Source organism: Schistocerca nitens, chromosome 5, assembly GCF_023898315.1.
Source record: "Schistocerca nitens isolate TAMUIC-IGC-003100 chromosome 5, iqSchNite1.1, whole genome shotgun sequence".
NCBI lineage: Eukaryota > Metazoa > Arthropoda > Insecta > Orthoptera > Acrididae > Schistocerca > Schistocerca nitens.
This window is the reverse complement of record NC_064618.1, coordinates 14,255,950-14,273,515: the sequence shown is the minus strand read 5'-3', so window position 1 is coordinate 14,273,515 and position 17,566 is coordinate 14,255,950.

The following is a 17,566-nucleotide window of genomic DNA, read 5'->3' as shown; positions in this document are numbered from 1 at the left end:
CTCGGGCACCTTATGGTCGATCTCCTGTGAGTCTAGATTTTCGAATCCGACGCAAAACTGACAGTTAATTGTAACGTTCAGAGCCTGTTAATGACGATGGAACACACAAATCGCATCGAGATTCAATACATCGTCCTCCAACCGACTTGTCTCCAAGGGTCTAGTGCTGCCTCGGGCACCTTTTGGTCGTTCTCCTGTGAGTCTAGATTTTCGAATCCGACGCAAAACTGACAGTTAATTGTAAGGTTCAGAGCCTGTTAATGACGATGGAACACACAAATTGCGTCGCGATTCAATACAGCGTCCTCCGGCCGACCTGTCTCCAAGGGTCTATTGCTGCCTCGGGCACCTTATGGTCTAGATTTTCGAATCCGACGCAAAACTGACAGTTAATTGTAACGTTCAGAGCCTGTTAATGACGATGGTACACACAAATCGCGTCGCGATTCAATACATTGTGCTCCGGCCGACTTGTCTCCAAGAGTCTAGTGCTGCCTCGGGCACCTTATGGTCGTTCTCCTGTGAGTCTAGATTTTCGAATCCGACGTAAAACTGACAGTTAATCGTAAGTTTCAGAGCCTCTTAATGACAATGGAGCACACAAATTGCGTCGCGATTCAATACATCGTCCTCCGGCCGACCTGTCTCCAAGGGTCTAATGCTGCCTCGGGCACCTTATGGTCGATCTCCTGTGAGTCTAGATTTTCGAATCCGACGCAAAACTGACAGTTAATTGTAACGTTCAGAGCCTGTTAATGACGATGGTACACACAAATCGCGTCGCGATTCAATACATCGTCCTCCAGCCGACTTGTCTCCAAGGGTGTAGTGCTGCCTCGGGCACCTTATGGTCGTTCTTCTGTGAGTCTAGATTTTCGAATCCGACGCAAAACTGACAGTTAATTGTAAGGTTCAGAGCCTCTTAATGACAATGGAATACACAAATTGAGTCGCGATTCAATACATCGTCCTCCAGCCGACCTGTCTCCAAGGGTCTATTGCTGCCTCGGGCACCTTATGTTCGTTCTCCTGTGAGTCTAGATTTTCGAATCCGACGCAAAACTGACAGTTAATTGTAAGGTTCAGAGCCTGTTAATGACGATGGAACACACAAATTGCGTCGCGATTCAATACATCGTCCTCCAGCCGACTTGTCTCCAAGGGTCTAGTGCTGCCTCGGGCACCTTATGGTCGTTCTTCTGTGAGTCTAGATTTTCGAATCCGACGCAAAACTGACAGTTAATTGTAAGGTTCAGAGCCTCTTAATGACAATGGAACACACAAATTGAGTCGCGATTCAATACATCGTCCTCCGGCCGACCTGTCTCCAAGGGTCTATTGCTGCCTCGGGCACCTTATGGTCGATCTCCTGTGAGTCTAGATTTTCGAATCCGACGCAAAACTGACAGTTAATTGTAAGGTTCAGAGCCTGTTAATGACGATGGAACACACAAATTGCGTCGCGATTCAATACATCGTCCTCCGGCTGACCTGTCTCCAAGGGTCTATTGCTGCCTCGGGCACCTTATGGTCGTTTTCCTGAGAGTCTAGATTTTCGAATCCGACGCAAAACTGACAGTTAATTATAACGTTCAGGGCCTGTTAATGACGCTGGAACACACAAATCGCGTCGCGATTCAATACGTCGTCCTCCAGCCGACTTGTCTCCAAGGATCTAGTGCTGCCTCGGGCACCTTGTGGTCGTTCTTCTGTGAGTCTAGATTTTCGAATCCGACGCAAAACTGACTGTTAATTGTAAGGTTCAGAGCCTCTTAATGACAATGGAACACACAAATTGCGTCGCGATTCAATACATAGTCCTCCGGCCGACCTGTCTCCAAGGGTCTATTGCTGCCTCGGGCACCTTATGGTCGATCTAGTGTGAGTTTAGATTTTACAATCCGACGCAAAACTGACAGTTAATTGTAACGTTCAGAGCCTGTTAATGACGATGGAACACACAAATCGCGTCGCGATTCAATTTTTCGTCCTCCAGCCGACTTGTCTCCAAGGGTCTAGTGCTGCCTCGGGCACCTTATGGTCGTTCTTCTGTGAGTCTAGATTTTCGAATCCGACGCAAAACTGACAGTTAATTGTAGGGTTCAGAGCCTCTTAATGACAATGGAACACACAAATTGAGTCGCGATTCAATATATCGTCCTCCGGCCGACCTGTCTCCAAGGGTCTATTGCTGCCTCGGGCACCTTATGGTCGTTCTCCTGTGAGTCTAGATTTTCGAATCCGACGCAAAACTGACAGTTAATTGTAAGGTTCAGAGCCTGTTAATGACGATGGAACACACAAATTGCGTCGCGATTCAATACATCGTCCTCCGGCTGACCTGTCTCCAAGGGTCTATTGCTGCCTCGGGCACCTTATGGTCGTTCTCCTGTGAGTCTAGATTTTCGAATCCGACGCAAAACTGACAGTTAATTGTAACGTTCAGAGCCTGTTAATGACGATGGAACACACAAATTGCGTCGCGATTCAATACATCGTCCTCCAGCCGACTTGTCTCCAAGGGTCTATTGCTGCCTCGGGCACGTTATGGTCGTTCTCCTGTGAGTCTAGATTTTCGAATCCGACGCAAAACTGACAGTTAATTGTTACGTTCAGAGCCTGTTAATGACGATGGAACACACAAATTGCGTCGCGATTCAATACATCGTCCTCCAGCCGACTTGTCTCCAAGGGTCTAATGCTGCCTCGGGCAACTTATGGTCGTTCTTCTGTGAGTCTAGATTTTCGAATCAGACGCAAAACTGACAGTTAATTGTAACGTTCAGAGCCTGTTAATGACGATGGAACACACAAATTGCGTCGCGATTCAATACATCGTCCTCCGGCCGACCTGTCTCCAAGGGTCTATTGCTGCCTCGGGCACCTTACGGTCGTTCTCCTGTGAGTCTAGACTTTCGAATCCGACGCAAAACTGACAGTTAATTTAAGCTTCAGAGCCTGTTAATGACGATGGAACACACAAATTGCGTCGCGATTCAATACATCGTCCTCCAGCCGACTTGTCTCCAAGGGTTTGTGCTGCCTCGGACACCGTATGGTCGTACTCCTGTGAGTCTAGATTTTCGAATCCGACGCAAAACTGACAGTTAATTGTAACGTTCAGAGCCTCTTAATGACAATGGAACACACAAATCGCGTCGCGATTCAATACATCGTCCTCCGGCAGACCTGTCTCCAAGGGTCTATTGCTGCCTCGGGCACCTTATGGTCGATCTCCTGTGAGTCTAGATTTTCGAATCCGACGCAAAACTGACATTTAATTGTAACGTTCAGAGCCTCTTAATGACGATGGAACACAAAAATCCCGTCGCGATTCAATACATCGTCCTCCGGCCGACCTGTCTCCATGGGTCTATTGCTTCCTCGGGCACCTTATGGTCGATCTCCTGTGAGTCTAGATTTTCGAATCCGACGCAAAACTGACAGTTAATTGTAACGTTCAGAGCCTGTTAATGACGATGGAACACACAAATCGCGTCGCGATTAAATACATCATCCTCCGGCCGACCTGTCTCCAAGGGTCTATTGCTGCCTCGGGCACCTTATGGTCGATCTCCTGTGAGTCTAGATTTTCGAATCCGACGCAAAACTGACAGTTAATTGTAACGTTCAGAGCCTGTTAATGACGATGGAACACACAAATCGCGTCGCGATTCAATACATCGTCCTCCAACCGACTTGTCTCCAAGGGTCTAGTGCTGCCTCGGGCACCTTTTGGTCGTTCTCCTGTGTCTAGATTTTCGAATCCGACGCAAAACTGACAGTTAATTGTAAGGTTCAGAGCCTGTTAATGACGATGGAACACACAAATTGCGTCGCGATTCAATACAGCGTCCTCCGGCCGACCTGTCTCCTAGGGTCTATTGCTGCCTCGGGCACCTTATGGTCTAGATTTTTGAATCCGACGCAAAACTGACAGTTAATTGTAACGTTCAGAGCCTGTTAATGACGATGGAACACACAAATCGCGTCGCGATTCAATACATCGTCCTCCGGCCGACTTGTCTCCAAGGGTCTAGTGCTGCCCCGGGCACCTTATGGTCGTTCTCCTGTGAGTCTAGATTTTCGAATCCGACGCAAAACTGACAGTTAATCGTAAGGTTCAGAGCCTCTTAATGACAATGGAGCACACAAATTGCGTCGCGATTCAATACATCGTCCTCCGGCCGACCTGTCTCCAAGGGTCTATTGCTGCCTCGGGCACCTTATGGTCGTTCTCCTGTGAGTCTAGATTTTCGAATCCGACGCAAAACTGACAGTTAATTGTAACGTTCAGAGCCTGTTAATGACGATGGAACACACAAATTGCGTCGCGATTCAATACATCGTCCTCCAGCCGACTTGTCTCCAAGGGTCTAGTGCTGCCTCGGGCACCTTATGGTCGTTCTTCTGTGAGTCTAGATTTTCGAATCCGACGCAAAACTGACAGTTAATTGTAAGGTTCAGAGCCTCTTAATGACAATGGAACACACAAATTGAGTCGCGATTCAATACATCGTCCTCCGGCCGACCTGTCTCCAAGGGTCTATTGCTGCCTCGGGCACCTTATGGTCGATCTCCTGTGAGTCTAGATTTTCGAATCCGACGCAAAACTGACAGTTAATTGTAACGTTCAGAGCCTGTTAATGACGATGGAACACACAAATTGCGTCGCGATTCAATACATCGTCCTCCGGCTGACCTGTCTCCAAGGGTCTATTGCTGCCTCGGGCACCTTATGGTCGTTCTCCTGTGAGTCTAGATTTTCGAATCCGACGCAAAACTGACAGTTAATTGTAACGTTCAGAGCCTGTTAATGACGATGGAACACACAAATTGCGTCGCGATTCAATACATCGTCCTCCAGCCGACTTGTCTCCAAGGGTCTAGTGCTGCCTCGGACACCTTATGGTCGTTCTCCTGTGAGTCTAGATTTTCGAATCCGACGCAAAACTGACAGTTAATTGTAAGGTACAGAGCCTCTTAATGACAATGGAACACACAAATCGCGTCGCGATTCAATACATCGTCCTCCGGAGGACCTGTCTCCAAGGGTCTGTTGCTGCCTCGGGCACTTTATGGTCGATCTCCTGTGAGTCTAGATTTTCGAATCCGACGCAAAACTGACAGTTAATTGTAACGTTCAGAGCCTGTTAATGACGATGGAACACACAAATCCCGTCGCGATTCAATACATCGTCCTCCGGCCGACCTGTCTCCAAGGGTCTATTGCTGCCTCGGGCACCTTATGGTCGATCTCCTGTGAGTGTAGATTTTTGAATCCGACGCAAAACTAACAGTTAATTGTAACGTTCAGAGCCTGTTAATGACGATGGAACACACAAATCGCGTCGCGATTCAATACATCGTCCTCCGGCCGACCTGTCTCCAAGGGTTGATTGCTGCCTCGGGCATCTTATGGTCGTTCTCCTGTGAGTCTAGATTTTCGAATCAGACGCAAAACTGACAGTTAATTGTAACGTTCAGAGCCTGTTAATGACGATGGAACACACAAATTGCATCGCGATTCAATACATCGTCCTCCGGCCGACCTGTCTCCAAGGGTCTATTGCTGCCTCGGGCACCTTATGGTCGTTCTCCTGTGAGTCTAGATTTTCGAATCCGACGCAAAACTGACAGTTAATTGTAACGTTCAGAGCCTGTTAATGACGATGGAACACACAAATTGCGTCGCGATTCAATACATCGTCCTCCAGCCGACTTGTCTCCAAGGGTCTAGTGCTGCCTCGGGCACCTTATGGTCGTTCTTCTGTGAGTCTAGATTTTCGAATCCGACGCAAAACTGACAGTTAATTGTAAGGTTCAGAGCCTCTTTATAACAATGGAACACACAAATTGAGTCGCGATTCAATACATCGTCCTCCGGCCGACCTGTCTCCAAGGGTCTATTGCTGCCTCGGGCACCTTATGGTCGATCTCCTGTGAGTCTAGATTTTCGAATCCGACGCAAAACTGACAGTTAATTGTAACTTTCAGAGCCTGTTAATGACGATGGAACACACAAATTGCGTCGCGATTCAATACATCGTCCTCCAGCCGACTTGTCTCCAAGGGTCTAGTGCTGCCTCGGGCACCTTATGGTCGTTCCTCTGTGAGTCTAGATTTTCGAATCCGACGCAAAACTGACAGTTAAGTGTAAGGTTCAGAGCCTCTTAATGACAATGGAACACACAAATTGAGTCGCGATTCAATACATCGTCCTCCGGCCGACCTGTCTCCAAGGGTCTATTGCTGCCTCGGGCACCTTATGGTCGATCTCCTGTGAGTCTAGATTTTCGAATCCGACGCAAAACTGACTGTTAATTGTAACGTTCAGAGCCTGTTAATGACGATGGAACACACAAATCGCGTCGCGATTCAATACATCGTCCTCCAACCGACTTGTCTCCAAGGGTCTAGTGCTGCCTCGGGCACCTTTTGGTCGTTCTCCTGTGAGTCTAGATTTTCGAATCCGACGCAAAACTGACAGTTAATAGTAAGGTTCAGAGCCTGTTCATGACGATGGAACACACAAATTGCGTCGCGATTCAATACAGCGTCCTCCGGCCGACCTGTCTCGAAGGGTCTATTGCTGCCTCGGGCACCTTATGGTCTAGATTTTCGAATCCGACGCAAAACTGACAGTTAATTGTAACGTTCAGAGCCTGTTAATGACGATGGAACACACAAATCGCGTCGCGATTCAATACATCGTCCTCCGGCCGACTTGTCTCCAAGGGTCTAGTGCTGCCTCGGGCACCTTATGGTCGTTCTCCTGTGAGTCTAGATTTTCGAATCCGACGCAAAACTGACAGTTAATCGTAAGGTTCAGAGCCTCTTAATGACAATGGAGCACACAAATTGCGTCGCGATTCAATACATCGTCCTCCGGCCGACCTGTCTCCAAGGGTCTATTGCTGCCTCGGGCACCTTATGGTCGATCTCCTGTGAGTCTAGATTTTCGAATCCGACGCAAAACTGACAGTTAATTGTAACGTTCAGAGCCTGTTAATGACGATGGAACACACAAATCGCGTCGCGATTCAATACATCGTCTTCCAGCCGACTTGTCTCCAAGGGTGTAGTGCTGCCTCGGGCACCTTATGGTCGTTCTTCTGTGAGTCTAGATTTTCGAATCCGACGCAAAACTGACAGTTAATTGTAAGGTTCAGAGCCTCTTAATGACAATGGAACACACAAATTGAGTCGCGATTCAATACTTCGTCCTCCAGCCGACCTGTCTCCAAGGGTCTATTGCTGCCTCGGGCACCTTATGGTCGTTCTCCTGTGAGTCTAGATTTTCGAATCCGACGCAAAACTGACAGTTAATTGTAACGTTCAGAGCCTGTTAATGACGATGGAACACACAAATTGCGTCGCGATTCAATACATCGTCCTCCAGCCGACTTGCTCCAAGGGTCTAGTGCTGCCTCGGGCACCTTATGGTCGTTCTTCTGTGAGTCTAGACTTTCGAATCCGACGCAAAACTGACAGTTAATTGTAACGTTCAGAGCCTGTTAATGACGATGGAACACACAAATTGCGTCGCGATTCAATACATCGTCCTCCAGCCGACTTGTCTCCAAGGGTCTAGTGCTGCCTCGGGCACCTTATGGTCGTTCTTCTGTGAGTCTAGATTTTCGAATCCGACGCAAAACTGACAGTTAATTGTAAGGTTCAGGTCCTCTTAATGACAATGGAATACACAAATTGAGTCGCGATTCAATACATCGTCCTCCAGCCGACCTGTCTCCAAGGGTCTATTGCTGCCTCGGGCACCTTATGGTCGTTCTCCTGTGAGTCTAGATTTTCGAATCCGACGCAAAACTGACAGTTAATTGTAACGTTCAGAGCCTGTTAATGACGATGGAACACACAAATTGCGTCGCGATTCAATACATCGTCCTCCAGCCGACTTGTCTCTAAGGGTCTAGTGCTGCCTCGGGCACCTTATGGTCGTTCTTCTGTGAGTCTAGATTTTCGAATCCGACGCAAAACTGACAGTTAATTGTAAGGTTCAGAGCCTCTTAATGACAATGGAACACACAAATTGAGTCGCGATTCAATACATCGTCCTCCGGCCGACCTGTCTCCAAGGGTCTATTGCTGCCTCGGGCACCTTATGGTCGATCTCCTGTGAGTCTAGATTTTCGAATCCGACGCAAAACTGACAGTTAATTGTAAGGTTCAGAGCCTGTTAATGACGATGGAACACACAAATTGCGTCGCGATTCAATACATCGTCCTCCGGCTGACCTGTCTCCAAGGGTCTATTGCTGCCTCGGGCACCTTATGGTCGTTTTCCTGAGAGTCTAGATTTTCGAATCCGACGCAAAACTGACAGTTAATTATAACGTTCAGGGCCTGTTAATGACGCTGGAACACACAAATCGCGTCGCGATTCAATACGTCGTCCTCCAGCCGACTTGTCTCCAAGGATCTAGTGCTCCCTCGGGCACCTTGTGGTCGTTCTTCTGTGAGTCTAGATTTTCGAATCCGACGCAAAACTGACTGTTAATTGTAAGGTTCAGAGCCTCTTAATGACAATGGAACACACAAATTGCGTCGCGATTCAATACATAGTCCTCCGGCCGACCTGTCTCCAAGGGTCTATTGCTGCCTCGGGCACCTTATGGTCGATCTCCTGTGAGTTTAGATTTTACAATCCGACGCAAAACTGACAGTTAATTGTAACGTTCAGAGCCTGTTAATGACGATGGAACACACAAATCGCGTCGCGATTCAATTTTTCGTCCTCCAGCCGACTTGTCTCCAAGGGTCTAGTGCTGCCTCGGGCACCTTATGGTCGTTCTTCTGTGAGTCTAGATTTTCGAATCCGACGCAAAACTGACAGTTAATTGTAGGGTTCAGAGCCTCTTAATGACAATGGAACACACAATTGAGTCGCGATTCAATATATCGTCCTCCGGCCGACCTGTCTCCAAGGGTCTATTGCTGCCTCGGGCACCTTATGGTCGTTCTCCTGTGAGTCTAGATTTTCGAATCCGACGCAAAACTGACAGTTAATTGTAAGGTTCAGAGCCTGTTAATGACGATGGAACACACAAATTGCGTCGCGATTCAATACATCGTCCTCCAGCCGACTTGTCTCCAAGGGTCTAGTGCTGCCTCGGACACCTTATGGTCGTTCTCCTGTGAGTCTAGATTTTCGAATCCGACGCAAAACTGACAGTTAATTGTAAGGTACAGAACCTCTTAATGACAATGGAACACACAAATCGCGTCGCGATTCAATACATCGTCCTGCGGCCGACCTGTCTCCAAGGGTCTATTGCTGCCTCGGGCACATTATGGTCGATCTCCTGTGAGTCTAGATTTTCGATTCCGACGCAAAACTGACAGTTAATTGTAACGTTCAGAGCCTGTTAATGACGATGGAACACACAAATCGCGTCGCGATTCAATACATCGTCCTCCGGCCGACCTGTCTCCAAGGGTCTATTGCTGCCTCGGGCACCTTATGGTCGTTCTCCTGTGAGTCTAGATTTTCGAATCCGACGCAAAACTGACAGTTAATTGTAACGTTCAGAGCCTGTTAATGACGATGGAACACACAAATTGCGTCGCGATTCAATACATCGTCCTCCAGCCGACTTGTCTCCAAGGGTCTAATGCTGCCTCGGGCACCTTATGGTCGTTCTTCTGTGAGTCTAGATTTTCGAATCAGACGCAAAACTGACAGTTAATTGTAACGTTCAGAGCCTGTTAATGACGATGGAACACACAAATTGCGTCGCGATTCAATACATCGTCCTCCGGCCGACCTGTCTCCAAGGGTCTATTGCTGCCTCGGGCACCTTATGGTCGTTCTCCTGTGAGTCTAGATTTTCGAATCCGACGCAAAACTGACAGTTAATTGTAACGTTCAGAGCCTGTTAATGACGATGGAACACACAAATTGCGTCGCGATACAATACATCGTCCTCCAGCCGACTTGTCTCCAAGGGTCTAGTGCTGCCTCGGGCACCTTATGGTCGTTCTTCTGTGAGTCTAGATTTTCGAATCCGACGCAAAACTGACAGTTAATTGTAAGGTTCAGAGCCTCTTAATGACAATGGAACACACAAATTGAGTCGCGATTCAATACATCGTCCTCCGGCCGCCCTGTCTCCAAGGGTCTATTGCTGCCTCGGGCACCTTATGGTCGTTCTTCTGTGAGTCTAGATTTTCGAATCCGACGCAAAACTGACAGTTAATTGTAACTTTCAGAGCCTGTTAATGACGATGGAACACACAAATTGCGTCGCGATTCAATACATCGTCCTCCAGCCGACTTGTCTCCAAGGGTCTATTGCTGCCTCGGGCACCTTATGGTCGATCTCCTGTGAGTCTAGATTTTCGAATCCGACGCAAAACTGACAGTTAATTGTAACGTTCAGAGCCTGTTAATGACGATGGAACACACAAATCGCGTCGCGATTCAATACATCGTCCTCCAACCGACTTGTCTCCAAGGGTCTAGTGCTGCCTCGGGCACCTTTTGGTCGTTCTCCTGTGTCTAGATTTTCGAATCCGACGCAAAACTGACAGTTAATTGTAAGGTTCAGAGCCTGTTAATGACGATGGAACACACAAATTGCGTCGCGATTCAATACAGCGTCCTCCGGCCGACCTGTCTCCAAGGGTCTATTGCTGCCTCGGGCACCTTATGGTCTAGATTTTTGAATCCGACGCAAAACTGACAGTTAATTGTAACGTTCAGAGCCTGTTAATGACGATGGAACACACAAATCGCGTCGCGATTCAATACATCGTCCTCCGGCCGACTTGTCTCCAAGGGTCTAGTGCTGCCCCGGGCACCTTATGGTCGTTCTCCTGTGAGTCTAGATTTTCGAATCCGACGCAAAACTGACAGTTAATCGTAAGGTTCAGAGCCTCTTAATGACAATGGAGCACACAAATTGCGTCGCGATTCAATACATCGTCCTCCGGCCGACCTGTCTCCAAGGGTCTATTGCTGCCTCGGGCACCTTATGGTCGATCTCCTGTGAGTCTAGATTTTCGAATCCGACGCAAAACTGACAGTTAATTGTAACGTACAGAGCCTGTTAATGACGATGGAACACACAAATCGCGTCGCGATTCAATACATCGTCCTCCAGCCGGCTTGTCTCCATGGGTCTAGTGCTGCCTCGGGCACCTTATGGTCGTTCTCCTGAGAGTCTAGATTTTCGAATCCGACGCAAAACTGACAGTTAATTGTAAGGTTCAGAGCCTCTTAATGACAATGGAACACACAAATTGAGTCGCGATTCAATACATCGTCCTCCAGCCGACCTGTCTCCAAGGGTCTATTGCTGCCTCGGGCACCTTATGGTCGTTCTCCTGTGAGTCTAGATTTTCGAATCCGACGCAAAACTGACAGTTAATTGTAACGTTCAGAGCCTGTTAATGACGATGGAACACACAAATTGCGTCGCGATTCAATACATCGTCCTCCAGCCGACTTGTCTCCAAGGGTCTAGTGCTGCCTCGGGCACCTTATGGTCGTTCTTCTGTGAGTCTAGATTTTCGAATCCGACGCAAAACTGACAGTTAATTGTAAGGTTCAGAGCCTCTTAATGACAATGGAACACACAAATTGAGTCGCGATTCAATACATCGTCCTCCGGCCGACCTGTCTCCAAGGGTCTATTGCTGCCTCGGGCACCTTATGGTCGATCTCCTGTGAGTCTAGATTTTCGAATCCGACGCAAAACTGACAGTTAATTGTAACGTTCAGAGCCTGTTAATGACGATGGAACACACAAATTGCGTCGCGATTCAATACATCGTCCTCCGGCCGACCTGTCTCCAAGGGTCTATTGCTGCCTCGGGCACCTTATGGTCGTTCTCCTGTGAGTCTAGATTTTCGAATCCGACGCAAAACTGACAGTTAATTGTAACGTTCAGAGCCTGTTAATGACGATGGAACACACAAATTGCGTCGCGATTCAATACATCGTCCTCCAGCCGACTTGTCTCCAAGTGTCTAGTGCTGCCTCGGACACCTTATGGTCGATCTCCTGTGAGTCTAGATTTTCGAATCCGACGCAAAACTGACAGTTAATTGTAAGGTACAGAGCCTCTTAATGACAATGGAACACACAAATCGCGTCGCGATTCAATACATCGTCCTCCGGAGGACCTGTCTCCAAGGGTCTACTGCTGCCTCGGGCACTTTATGGTCGATCTCCTGTGAGTCTAGATTTTCGAATCCGACGCAAAACTGACAGTTAATTGTAACGTTCAGAGCCTGTTAATGACGATGGAACACACAAATCCCGTCGCGATTCAATACATCGTCCTCCGGCCGACCTGTCTCCAAGGGTCTATTGCTGCCTCGGGCACCTTATGGTCGATCTCCTGTGAGTGTAGATTTTTGAATCCGACGCAAAACTAACAGTTAATTGTAACGTTCAGAGCCTGTTAATGACGATGGAACACACAAATCGCGTCGCGATTCAATACATCGTCCTCCGGCCGACCTGTCTCCAAGGGTCGATTGCTGCCTCGGGCATCTTATGGTCGTTCTCCTGTGAGTCTAGATTTTCGAATCAGACGCAAAACTGACAGTTAATTGTAACGTTCAGAGCCTGTTAATGACGATGGAACACACAAATTGCATCGCGATTCAATACATCGTCCTCCGGCCGACCTGTCTCCAAGGGTCTATTGCTGCCTCGGGCACCTTATGGTCGTTCTCCTGTGAGTCTAGATTTTCGAATCCGACGCAAAACTGACAGTTAATTGTAACGTTCAGAGCCTGTTAATGACGATGGAACACACAAATTGCGTCGCGATTCAATACATCGTCCTCCAGCCGACTTGTCTCCAAGGGTCTAGTGCTGCCTCGGGCACCTTATGGTCGTTCTTCTGTGAGTCTAGATTTTCGAATCCGACGCAAAACTGACAGTTAATTGTAAGGTTCAGAGCCTCTTTATAACAATGGAACACACAAATTGAGTCGCGATTCAATACATCGTCCTCCGGCCGACCTGTCTCCAAGGGTCTATTGCTGCCTCGGGCACCTTATGGTCGATCTCCTGTGAGTCTAGATTTTCGAATCCGACGCAAAACTGACAGTTAATTGTAACTTTCAGAGCCTGTTAATGACGATGGAACACACAAATTGCGTCGCGATTCAATACATCGTCCTCCAGCCGACTTGTCTCCAAGGGTCTAGTGCTGCCTCGGGCACCTTATGGTCGTTCCTCTGTGAGTCTAGATTTTCGAATCCGACGCAAAACTGACAGTTAATTGTAAGGTTCAGAGCCTCTTAATGACAATGGAACACACAAATTGAGTCGCGATTCAATACATCGTCCTCCGGCCGACCTGTCTCCAAGGGTCTATTGCTGCCTCGGGCACCTTATGGTCGATCTCCTGTGAGTCTAGATTTTCGAATCCGACGCAAAACTGACAGTTAATTGTAACGTTCAGAGCCTGTTAATGACGATGGAACACACAAATCGCGTCGCGATTCAATACATCGTCCTCCAACCGACTTGTCTCCAAGGGTCTAGTGCTGCCTCGGGCACCTTTTGGTCGTTCTCCTGTGAGTCTAGATTTTCGAATCCGACGCAAAACTGACAGTTAATTGTAACGTTCAGAGCCTGTTCATGACGATGGAACACACAAATTGCGTCGCGATTCAATACAGCGTCCTCCGGCCGACCTGTCTCGAAGGGTCTATTGCTGCCTCGGGCACCTTATGGTCTAGATTTTCGAATCCGACGCAAAACTGACAGTTAATTGTAACGTTCAGAGCCTGTTAATGACGATGGAACACACAAATCGCGTCGCGATTCAATACATCGTCCTCCGGCCGACTTGTCTCCAAGGGTCTAGTGCTGCCTCGGGCACCTTATGGTCGTTCTCCTGTGAGTCTAGATTTTCGAATCCGACGCAAAACTGACAGTTAATCGTAAGGTTCAGAGCCTCTTAATGACAATGGAGCACACAAATTGCGTCGCGATTCAATACATCGTCCTCCGGCCGACCTGTCTCCAAGGGTCTATTGCTGCCTCGGGCACCTTATGGTCGATCTCCTGTGAGTCTAGATTTTCGAATCCGACGCAAAACTGACAGTTAAATGTAACGTTCAGAGCCTGTTAATGACGATGGAACACACAAATTGCGTCGCGATTCAATACATCGTCTTCCAGCCGACTTGTCTCCAAGGGTGTAGTGCTGCCTCGGGCACCTTATGGTCGTTCTTCTGTGAGTCTAGATTTTCGAATCCGACGCAAAACTGACAGTTAATTGTAAGGTTCAGAGCCTCTTAATGACAATGGAACACACAAATTGAGTCGCGATTCAATACTTCGTCCTCCAGCCGACCTGTCTCCAAGGGTCTATGCTGCCTCGGGCACCTTATGGTCGTTCTCCTGTGAGTCTAGATTTTCGAATCCGACGCAAAACTGACAGTTAATTGTAACGTTCAGAGCCTGTTAATGACGATGGAACACACAAATTGCGTCGCGATTCAATACATCGTCCTCCAGCCGACTTGTCTCCAAGGGTCTAGTGCTGCCTCGGGCACCTTATGGTCGTTCTTCTGTGAGTCTAGACTTTCGAATCCGACGCAAAACTGACAGTTAATTGTAACGTTCAGAGCCTGTTAATGACGATGGAACACACAAATTGCGTCGCGATTCAATACATCGTCCTCCAGCCGACTTGTCTCCAAGGGTCTAGTGCTGCCTCGGGCACCTTATGGTCGTTCTTCTGTGAGTCTAGATTTTCGAATCCGACGCAAAACTGACAGTTAATTGTAACTTTCAGAGCCTCTTAATGACAATGGAACACACAAATTGAGTCGCGATTCAATACATCGTCCTCCGGCCGACCTGTCTCCAAGGGTCTATTGCTGCCTCGGGCACCTTATGGTCGATCTCCTGTGAGTCTAGATTTTCGAATCCGACGCAAAACTGACAGTTAATTGTAACTTTCAGAGCCTGTTAATGACGATGGAACACACAAATTGCGTCGCGATTCAATACATCGTCCTCCAGCCGACTTGTCTCCAAGGGTCTAGTGCTGCCTCGGGCACCTTATGGTCGTTCCTCTGTGAGTCTAGATTTTCGAATCCGACGCAAAACTGACAGTTAATTGTAAGGTTCAGAGCCTCTTAATGACAATGGAACACACAAATTGAGTCGCGATTCAATACATCGTCCTCCGACCGACCTGTCTCCAAGGGTCTATTGCTGCCTCGGGCACCTTATGGTCGATCTCCTGTGAGTCTAGATTTTCGAATCCGACGCAAAACTGACAGTTAATTGTAACGTTCAGAGCCTGTTAATGACGATGGAACACACAAATCGCGTCGCGATTCAATACATCGTCCTCCAACCGACTTGTCTCCAAGGGTCTAGTGCTGCCTCGGGCACCTTTTGGTCGTTCTCCTGTGAGTCTAGATTTTCGAATCCGACGCAAAACTGACAGTTAATTGTAAGGTTCAGAGCCTGTTCATGACGATGGAACACACAAATTGCGTCGCGATTCAATACAGCGTCCTCCGGCCGACCTGTCTCGAAGGGTCTATTGCTGCCTTCGGCACCTTATGGTCTAGATTTTCGAATCCGACGCAAAACTGACAGTTAATTGTAACGTTCAGAGCCTGTTAATGACGATGGAACACACAAATCGCGTCGCGATTCAATACATCGTCCTCCGGCCGACTTGTCTCCAAGGGTCTAGTGCTGCCTCGGGCACCTTATGGTCGTTCTCCTGTGAGTCTAGATTTTCGAATCCGACGCAAAACTGACAGTTAATCGTAAGGTTCAGAGCCTCTAAATGACAATGGAGCACACAAATTGCGTCGCGATTCAAAACATCGTCCTCCGGCCGACCTGTCTCCAAGGGTCTATTGTGCCTCGGGCACCTTATGGTCGATCTCCTGTGAGTCTAGATTTTCGAATCCGACGCAAAACTGACAGTTAATTGTAACGTTCAGAGCCTGTTAATGACGATGGAACACACAAATCGCGTCGCGATTCAATACATCGTCCTCCAGCCGACTTGTCTCCAAGGGTCTAGTGCTGCCTCGGGCACCTTATGGTCGTTCTCCTGTGAGTCTAGATTTTCGAATCCGACGCAAAACTGACAGTTAATTGTTAGGTTCAGAGCCTCTTAATGACAATGGAACACACAAATTGAGTCGCGATTCAATACATCGTCCTCCAGCCGACCTGTCTCCAAGGGTCTATTGCTGCCTCGGGCACCTTATGGTCGATCTCCTGTGAGTCTAGATTTTCGAATCCGACGCAAAACTGACAGTTAATTGTAACGTTCAGAGCCTGTTAATGACGATGGAACACACAAATTGCGTCGCGATTGAATACATCGTCCTCCAGCCGACTTGTCTCCAAGGGTCTAGTGCTGCCTCGGGCACCTTATGGTCGTTCTTCTGTGAGTCTAGACTTTCGAATCCGACGCAAAACTGACAGTTAATTGTAACGTTCAGAGCCTGTTAATGACGATGGAACACACAAATCGCGTCGCGATTCAATACATCGTCCTCCGGCCGACTTGTCTCCAAGGGTCTAGTGCTGCCTCGGGCACCTTATGGTCGTTCTCCTGTGAGTCTAGATTTTCGAATCCGACGCAAAACTGACAGTTAATCGTAAGGTTCAGAGCCTCTTAATGACAATGGAGCACACAAATTGCGTCGCGATTCAATACATCGTCCTCCGGCCGACCTGTCTCCAAGGGTCTATTGCTGCCTCGGGCACCTTATGGTCGATCTCCTGTGAGTCTAGATTTTCGAATCCGACGCAAAACTGACAGTTAATTGTAACGTTCAGAGCCTGTTAATGACGATGGAACACACAAATCGCGTCGCGATTCAATACATCGTCCTCCAGCCGACTTGTCTCCAAGGGTCTAGTGCTGCCTCGGGCACCTTATGGTCGTTCTCCTGTGAGTCTAGATTTTCGAATCCGACGCAAAACTGACAGTTAATTGTAAGGTTCAGAGCCTCTTAATGACAATGGAACACACAAATTGAGTCGCGATTCAATACATCGTCCTCCAGCCGACCTGTCTCCAAGGGTCTATTGCTGCCTCGGGCACCTTATGGTCGTTCTCCTGTGAGTCTAGATTTTCGAATCCGACGCAAAACTGACAGTTAATTGTAACGTTCAGAGCCTGTTAATGACGATGGAACACACAAATTGCGTCGCGATTCAATACATCGTCCTCCAGCCGACTTGTCTCCGAGGGTCTAGTGCTGCCTCGGACACCTTATGGTCGTTCTCCTGTGAGTCTAGATTTTCGAATCCGACGCAAAACTGACAGTTAATTGTAAGGTACAGAGCCTCTTAATGACAATGGAACACACAAATCGCGTCGCGATTCAATACATCGTCCTCCGGAGGACCTGTCTCCAAGGGTCTATTGCTGCCTCGGGCACTTTATGGTCGATCTCCTGTGAGTCTAGATTTTCGAATCCGACGCAAAACTGACAGTTAATTGTAACGTTCAGAGCCTGTTAATGACGATGGAACACACAAATCCCGTCGCGATTCAATACATCGTCCTCCGGCCGACCTGTCTCCAA